This window comes from Mus pahari, chromosome 8 (genome assembly GCF_900095145.1).
Source record: "Mus pahari chromosome 8, PAHARI_EIJ_v1.1, whole genome shotgun sequence".
NCBI lineage: Eukaryota > Metazoa > Chordata > Mammalia > Rodentia > Muridae > Mus > Mus pahari.
In genome coordinates this window covers 59,110,258-59,118,892 of record NC_034597.1, presented here as the reverse complement: position 1 = coordinate 59,118,892, position 8,635 = coordinate 59,110,258, and the positions used below count along the sequence as shown (strand labels likewise).

The following is an 8,635-nucleotide window of genomic DNA, read 5'->3' as shown; positions in this document are numbered from 1 at the left end:
TAGGCACCTATTTTCTTTCTCTGAAAAACCATACTGAAACTCTGAACTAGTTGTGTCAGCACCATTTTTAATGAACAAGAAGCATCATGACCCTTCTCCAGTTCAATACAAACAGAGCAAGAGAGACACGAGCCATGTCGTCTGACATCAAGGTTGGTCTCATACTGTAAAGTTAAGTCTCATACTACAAAGTTAATTCAGCTACTTGCAGAATTATGTGTCTAAAGAGTTATCATTCATTTATAAAAAGTCATGAAAATCACAGTGGGTGTGCTTCTGATACATACATAGTGACAAAGAGCAGACAACCGCTTCTATTTCCCTTCCCAGAATACCAGCATCTGCCAAGGCTTTCCCATGACCACAAGGAACCATAACCAAAATACAGCACTCCATGCTTTCATTTGAACATAAGCAAAATAGTGAACATTTGCCAAACCACAAAAATGGCTCTCCTTTCATCGTATTTCCCAAACAACTGTAACAGTAGTGTCACTCTCAGCATCCCTCCTTTCTTATGAGATGCCTAATCATCGACGTATTACCAGTCCTAAAAGCATCCTACCTAGAGTCCCGATCTTTCAAACCTGGCCTAGCATGACCTAGCCTGAGCCAGTGCCATGCTAAGTCCTCTTTTGTCCATTATGTTGGTCAGTTCCCATTGCTGTGGTAAAACACCTGTGAGAAAAAAGGAAGAGAAGAGATGCTTAGTTTTGCTCATGGTTTCTGAGGTTTGAGCTCATGTTTCCGGGACTGAAATTAAGCAGAGCATCCTGACAGAGATGTAAAGACAGCCAGACAGAAAAAGAGGCTGCAGAGAAGATAGATCCTCTGTTTCCTCCAACTGGACCTCACTTCCTAATACAGCCGTCAAACTACGAATCTGTCAATGGATTGATCGGAGCACCTTCTGAGCGCCACCTCTGAACACTACATGCGTGAGCTTTTAGGAGACATTTTCAGTCCAACCCCAGCACTCTCAAAGAATGATCCACTCACATTTCTCCATGGCGTGTTTCTAATAGCCTCTGGGACAATGATGTTGACGAGGGTATAAGTGTCTACTCACTGCCTAGGAATCCTGCGCCCAAACTGTAGGACAGCATCTGCATGTCAGGAGAGAGAGAAGTGGAGGAATCCATGAAGCCAAACCAAAGGAGGAGTCTGTCTGTTCGATTTCAGGTCCTATTGCCTTTAAATGAGGAAAAACTAAAGCTGCGGCAAAACATGTCATCTCTATTTCTTGGTAGATAGACACTGACTTTTTGTTACGCTCTCATCGTTTTTATTATTTTCATTCTGATAAAAAAAATGCACATAACAGAGAATTTATTGGTTTTGCCATTTTGTGTCTAATCCAGCAATAGTACGTAGATTCATCTTGTTGCAATGCCACTGTGATCCATCCACAGGACTCTGCCTTGCTAAACCAAAGTCTGTAAGATTTGACACTAACCATCCATTACTCTCTTCTCTGTGCCCTGACAACCAGTGCTCTGCTCTCTGAGTCTCTATATGTCACTGCTCATAAGTGGAATCGTATATTGCCATCTTTTCTGTTTCATTATACGATTGAAATGAATTATTTTAAAATAAAAATATCTGGATTAGAAAGGTTTTCAGTGGTTAAAAGCACATACAGCCCTCACAAAGGCCCTGTGTTCGGCTCCCAGAACCCATTTCAGGAGCTCACAATCACCTGTAACTCCAGCTCCATAGAATCCAAGACTTCTGGACTCTGAGGGAGTAGGGCAGGGTACACCAGCATTTACATGCACAAATGCACGCGCACACACACACACACACACTGAGAGAGAGAGACAGTCAAAACACAACAGAATAATTGTCTTCCTTGATTTCACTAGTGAATAATCCAGTTTTAACTTTTCATTTAATACACACCTTCTGAGCAGTAGTAGAAGGCATGATAAAGCTAGTATCCTGATTGGTCACTCTATCAGTTACTCTTCTCAAAATTGTAAAAAAAAAAAAAAAAAAAAAAAAGAGCTACTTGACAGTGGGACGAGGCTATCAGCCCAGCCACAAAACCTCCAGCCAACAATCTATCCAACATGCAAGACATGCTGGAGCAATGGTGGCACAGAACTTGATAGAGTGGGCAACCCATGAGTGATCCAACTCATGACCCACTGCATGAGAAGGAATCCAAGCCTTACACTGCCTGGATGACCAGGCACCAGAGACCCAGGCTAGAACCAAACCAAAGACAGTCAATGAACTGATTTCTAATGATAGTCTGCTATACTGCTATAGCGGTGCCTAGCCTAGATGCCATCCTAAAGGCATCACCCAGCAACCAATGAAAACTGATCCAAAGACCCACATCCAAACACTCGATGGAGACAGGATAACCCCACAAACTCAGGGGGCTATAGGAGCCACCAGGGAGGTCGGGGATACCATCAGAGCACGGCCCACAGAATCAACTAAGCAGGACCCGTAGGGTCTCACAGAGACTGAAGGGACAATCACAGGGCCTGAAATAGTCTGAGCAAGGCCCTCTGCGTATATCTTATGGTTGTGTAGCATCATGTTCTTGTGGGACTCCCAACACTGGGAATGTAGGAGTAGGGGTGTCTCTGACTCTTCTACCTTTTTACCTTTGCCTGAGAGCCTTCTCCTCCTACTGGATTGCCAAGTACAGCGTGATATGAACGTTTGTTTGTGCTCAGTCTTATTGACTCTTGTTAGGCCATGCTTGGTGAATGTCTGTTGTTGTTGTTGTTGTTGTTTGGTTTTGGGTTTTTTGTTTTTAAGAAACAAAGGAGGATGATTCGGGGGAGAGGGGACACAGAGGAGAAGCTGGGAGGAGTAGAGAGGGGAAACTGAGTTTGGGGTGTAATGTATGAGAGAATAGTAAAAGTTTTTTTAAAAATTAAAAATTCCTATGGTCACATTTTAAATTAAAAAACAAAAACAAAACCCTTCTTGACAGAAGCAGCTTAAGGCTGGGAAGAGGTACAGGGGGTTTGAGGAGATATGGTCGGCCTGGCACAGGAAGGCACTGCAGAACTGCTGCTGCCATGCATATCTTAATGGAACAGGAAGCAAGGACTGAACTGGAAATGACCCTTCCAAGGTGACCTCAGTGACCACCTCTAAAAGCCAAATCCCGCAACCTCAGAATCACCGCAACTCCGGGGAGAGCAAGCAGTCAAACCCAAGGGCCTGGAAGTCACAGTTAGCTGGAAAGAGCTCTGTCTCGCCCACTAGAAGGCTCTAGTCGGAATAATGGGGGCGCTGAGTTGTTTCCTTTTTCACCTACAAAGTCAAACTCTGGTTGTGCACAAGAAACAAGTTTTGAACAAACTATGAATACATGTTGCATAGATTGAGTAGTCTATTACTGTTGTATTTTGAAATTGTGAGCTTTAATGATTGAAGAAACTCTAGAACCTAATTTGTTGGATGTATCCCTGCTTATCTTTGTCACCTTTGAAATAGCCTTGACATCCCTTAAAAGTGCTGGTGGCACGTGAATTGTTCACCTGCCCCCTGCAAAGACAACCATGACTGATGTGTCTTCCCTATAGCCCCACCTTGACGCATTGAGCAGTCGAGGCTTTAAGTGATCTTTGGGCAGCTGTAATTGAAGAGATATTACAGCTATTGAAATTGTGCCAGTTACCACATTACCGTGGGCATAACTCAGACAAATCATGGACAGGAATGACTTCATGGAAGAGGCTTAGCGTTCACTTCCATAAGTCAGCTTTTTCCTTTGTTATTTGAAGTGTGCCACCACCCAGGTTGTAAGAAAGAAGTATTCATCGTGATGAATTATGAACTGCAGCTCAAGAGAACACATAAGCAAATGGAACAGGTCAAAACAAACAAATAAAAAAACCATTAAATGATCTGTTTCTGATTAATTAATCTGTTTCTGTTTAAACTAATATATAAAAATAAGACCAAATCTAGCTCCTGGCTGAGATCAGGAATGTACATCAATGGAAGACCATAAACTTTGAATAGAGAGAGAACGCTCATGTCCATGTCCCCGCCCAGACCCTTACCATCATCGTGACCTTGATCACACCCTTCATGCTGTGAACATTTGGTTTCCATAAGTGGAAAATAACATTATCTACTTGGGAAAGATTAAGTGGGAAAAGGAAATTAATGCAAACATTTTTATGCACTGCAATTTACTCTGCAAATAAGACAGCTCACTACTAAGAATTTTCAAAAGGCAGGACTGGGGAGATGGCTCAGTGGGTAAGCTGCTTGCTGCGCAGGCCTGAGGGCCTGAGCGTGGATCTCCAGAACCCATATAAATACCACACTTGACATTACATGCCTGTAAATGCAGCATTGGGAGACAAAGCCTCATGGATCTCAGAGGTTTCCTGTGATGCCAGTCAGTGAGCTCTGGCTTCAGCTGGAGACCTCGTCTCAAAAAATTAAAGGGGGAACAACTTAGGAAGTCAGCTAATATTGATGTCTGGCTTCCATAGTCACATGTGCAGTCATGTAGGAGTCTGGAATGCAGTTCCAGTCTAGAATCTGTCCATGGAATTTCCTAGAATTTGCACTCTGCAAGTTCAACTGTGTTGTATGCTCGCTGTGTCCTTAACCAGTGTGGGAACAAGGCTAAGGGTTTCCACATACATTGTCACATTTGGTCCCATTTAATATTTCTTCAATTGGGGTTCTCTAGACAGCATATGTACTGGCTGATTTTGTCTGTCAACTTGACACAAGTTGGAGTTATCACAGAGAAAGGAGCCTCCCTTGAGATCCAGCTGCAAGGCATTTTCTCAATTAGTGATCAAGGGGGTGGAGGACCCTTTGTGGGTGGTGCCATCCCTGGGCTGGTAGTCCTGGGTTCTATAGGAAAGCAAGCTGAGCAAGCCAGTAAGTACCATCCCTCCATGGCCTCTGCACCAGTTCCTGCCTCCAAGTTCCTGCCCTGTGTGAGTTCCTGTCCTGATTTTCTCCTGTGATGAACAGCAGCGAGAAAGTGTAAGTTGAATAAACCCTTTCCTCCACAGCTTGCATCTTGGTCTTGATATTTTGTGCAGGAATAGAAACCTTTACTAAGACAGCATATCAACAGGGTGGGAGTAGCTATGGTTTGGAAATGTCCCCAGCTAAGTCTAAGCTTACCACACACAGAGCCTACATGGCTAGCTCTTGGCTCACGGGCTGTGCACGGGAGCTCCATCGCTGCTGTCTCCAAACACTAGGAGAGGTTGCTGACTCCAAGGCATGAGTGGAAGGTATTTTGAAGTTTCTATTCCCATCTCAGCCCAGTCTTCACAGAACAAAATGGGATCCATTGATTCTCTGCCTTAAACTCTCTTATTCTGATTCTGGTGAATAAGGTTCTCTATCTCTGGGTGCTCATCTACCACGGACCACTAAGCCTTGTCTGGCTAAGCTCTGGCCACAGTGACACCAGAGTTGATATCTATTCCTGGACACAACAGGTTATTCCAATGACAAAAGTCTTGCTCTTATTTTCCCAGCCCCTGGATCTTCCCATAGTTCCCTCCTTTTAGGTATCAATGCAAACGTTTCCTTTTCCTGAGAAGTAATTGTAAGTGGGAATTTTGGTTTCTTTTAAAACCCCAGTTATGTTATGTGAACACGTTTTTGTTTTAGTCCCAGCTTTGGGAAAGGGGGCTGCTTCAGATCATCCACAGCCACTGACTCTCATTGTCTCCTGCTCTAGGAGGGCTGGGATTTTTACAAGCTGCAGATAGTTTATGTTTGGAATCGCGAGGACTCTTGAGAAGTTATAAATGCAAGAGCCCTGAGAAGGCCTGTGAGGCCGCTGCTCCCCTCACTGCTCCCGCCTTGGCTGCTGCTACTCCCTGCTGCTGCTTTGCTATTGCTGGGTGCTGGGTTGCTGGGTGCTGGGTGCTGGGTTGCTGGGTTGCTGGGTTGCTGGGTTGCTGGGTTGCTGGGTGCTGGGTTGCTGGGTGCTTGGTTGCTGGGTGCTGGGTTGATGGGTGCTGAGTTGCTGGGTTGCTGGGTGCTGGGTTGCTGGGTGCTGGGTTGCTGGGTGCTGGGTTGCTGGGTTGATGGGTTGCTGGGTTGCTGGGTTGCTGGGTGCTGGGTTGCTGGATTGCTGGGTGCTGGGTTGCTGGGTTGCTGGGTGCTGGGTTGCTGGGTTGCAGGATTGCTGGGTGCTGGGTTGCTGGCTTGCTGGGTTGCTGGGTTGCTGGTTGGAGATATCCTGATGACAGAGATTGGACTTGCTCCATGGAACCGGATACCCTTAACCACCAGGAAGCAGTCAAAAACAGTCTATAGCTCCTTTCCCCTCTAACCTTCTTTCTCTCCTACCTAGTGTTGGAGGGATTGGGAAGGATTGGGTGGAAAAGGGTGGTAGGTATAAGAATCCAAATAAAATAGCCCCAAAAACGTACACCAACAAGCAATCTCTGGAATATTTATCATTATACACCATTGTCCCTTTTCTGCTCCAGGGGCTGTCTGTCAGTGTTGACAAGTATTATGTAACAGTTTTCTCTAAGAATGAAACATTCCATCCTGCAAGGGTGCTCTTTAAGTAAGGGAGCTCAAATTAACTCCAGGGAGTCCCTGAAACTGATCAGATTCACAGGCCCCTCTCTGCCAGAGTAAACATGAAAGCAGAGGGTCACTCCCTCACACATATTGTGCAGAACTCCTAAAAGACTGAGATAAACTGAGCTGCAAAGAAGACTCTGGGACCAGACAGCTGCCTGGAAGAAACAGAGGACAGCCAAGCTACCTGGAAGGGAATCAGACCAACTAAGGCACCTGGAGAGGACACTACAAACTGTTAAGCTGCCTATAGGGTACAGAGTGCTCTGGGTTTCCAGATTTTGTGAGTTGTCACCCATTCTGAGATGGGCTTTGGTGATAATGCCTGCTCCTGTAAACAACCCCTTCACCCATATTCCTGTAAGTAACCTCCATAAAACTCATTGATTCACCAAAGTGAACTTTGGTGGTATCCATATTTTCGCCTATCATAGGTTCTCCATCGGGGTGAACACAGGAGGTGTTTGCTGCATCTCCCCAAGGAAAAATTTTGTCATACAACAACCAATTCATACATTTTATCTCTGTGTATAGTCTTGGTGCCTCAGCAGTGCCTGGCACAGAGTACAGCCCTGAAACATATTTGTGTGACGTGAACAGTGACATAACGAGATGATGTAAGCAACTTACAGCTGGAGAATATAAAAGCACACAACTCCACGGAGGTCACAATGGTTCCAATGAAGGGTTGAAACTTAAGTTTAGCTCTGAACACTAAGATGTGAAGTTTGAACATAAGATAAAAAAAAATAAAATTTAAAAAGACGATAGATCAGTCTGTGTTTACCTCTCAGTGACATGACACTTGGCAGAAACAACATGAGAGTTTATTTTCAAGGAATACAGTTGATCAAAACAGAACTGTGTAGCTCTGTTGATGTAGGTGGGAGTTTTTAGAGGATGTGCCTCACACACCAGTGGGCCAAGAAGCAGAGAGAGCATCCAGGAGCAAGAGGAACTGCAACCTTCAAAGCTCCCTCCCCAGGAACTCACCACCCCCACCACCAACCAAGCTCCACCCACCTAAAAGCTCTACAGACTCAAAGTAATATAAGCTGGGTGACAAGCATTCAAAGCATGAGCTTTAAAAAAGAAGAAGAAGAAGAACCTGGCCCTAGAGGTGTTGCTGGTGTGGCTGTTGTGTCACATGTGTGGTGGCAGACAGGAGAGGCTATATCTATGCTCAATGTTCTGACCTATAAACATTGGAATGACTCATAGCCTAACACTCCCTGAGTAAAGCAAACCTTAGATGACCACCAATCTGGCAGCAGGCAAGCCAGAATGAGTTCCCAGGCCAGGATAGGGAGCAAGCCAGAAACTAAAAAGAACCCCACCTGGGACTGTGGGTCCCAGGAAGCCACTCAATTAGGCCTGTATGAGGAGCAATCCAGAGACAACCAACAGACAAGTGCCATGGAGCCCAGACAGCAAACTAGCCTGAGATGACCACCAGTTCAGCCATGCACAGGCCTGGGAGGGGGCAGACCATGCACAAGATGACCGCTGCCCAATGCCATAAGGCATGGATGGGGCATAGCACTCCTAAGACCACTCCTGAGACAACCCCAGACACTCAGTGGCCATGATGCCATTAAGAGGACCAAGTAAATTGTGGAGAAATAAAAGAGAAAGGGAAACAGAGAGATGTGGCACAATGAAGAGAGGCAGAACTGGAAGATCAAGGGTAATGGGGAACAGCTGATGCCAATTGGGACCATGGTGGGGTCCTGGCCTGTGCTTCCACAGGAGCCACCTCTGAGTCAGTGTACCTGCAGCAGTAAGGATCCGTTATCACCAAAGGCCTGGTGGACATCCCTGGTCTGGGCTACTGCCCAGGGACATGTTGATATTTGAAAGCTGTGCAGAACTGGCCCCACCTCACCCCTTGGCATTGTGGGAGAGCTGGCCCTGGAAGCAGGAGAGCAGGGGAGCTAACCCTACCCTTAGTCAGCTGCAATACTTGAGAGGATGGGCCCTATAACATTGCAGGAGTTACGGGTGAACCGGCCCCAAGGATAGGAGTGTGGAAGAGCTGGCCCTTCCATTCATCTCCCACGCAGTGGTATGGACAAGG

At 45.7% G+C, this 8,635-nt stretch overlaps 1 pseudogene; it reads left to right on the top strand.

Annotated features, from left to right (window-relative positions):
* The first annotated feature begins 7,665 nt into the window (after positions 1 to 7,665).
* LOC115064610 lies at positions 7,666 to 7,788 on the top strand (annotated as a pseudogene).
* The last annotated feature ends 847 nt before the right edge of the window (positions 7,789 to 8,635 follow it).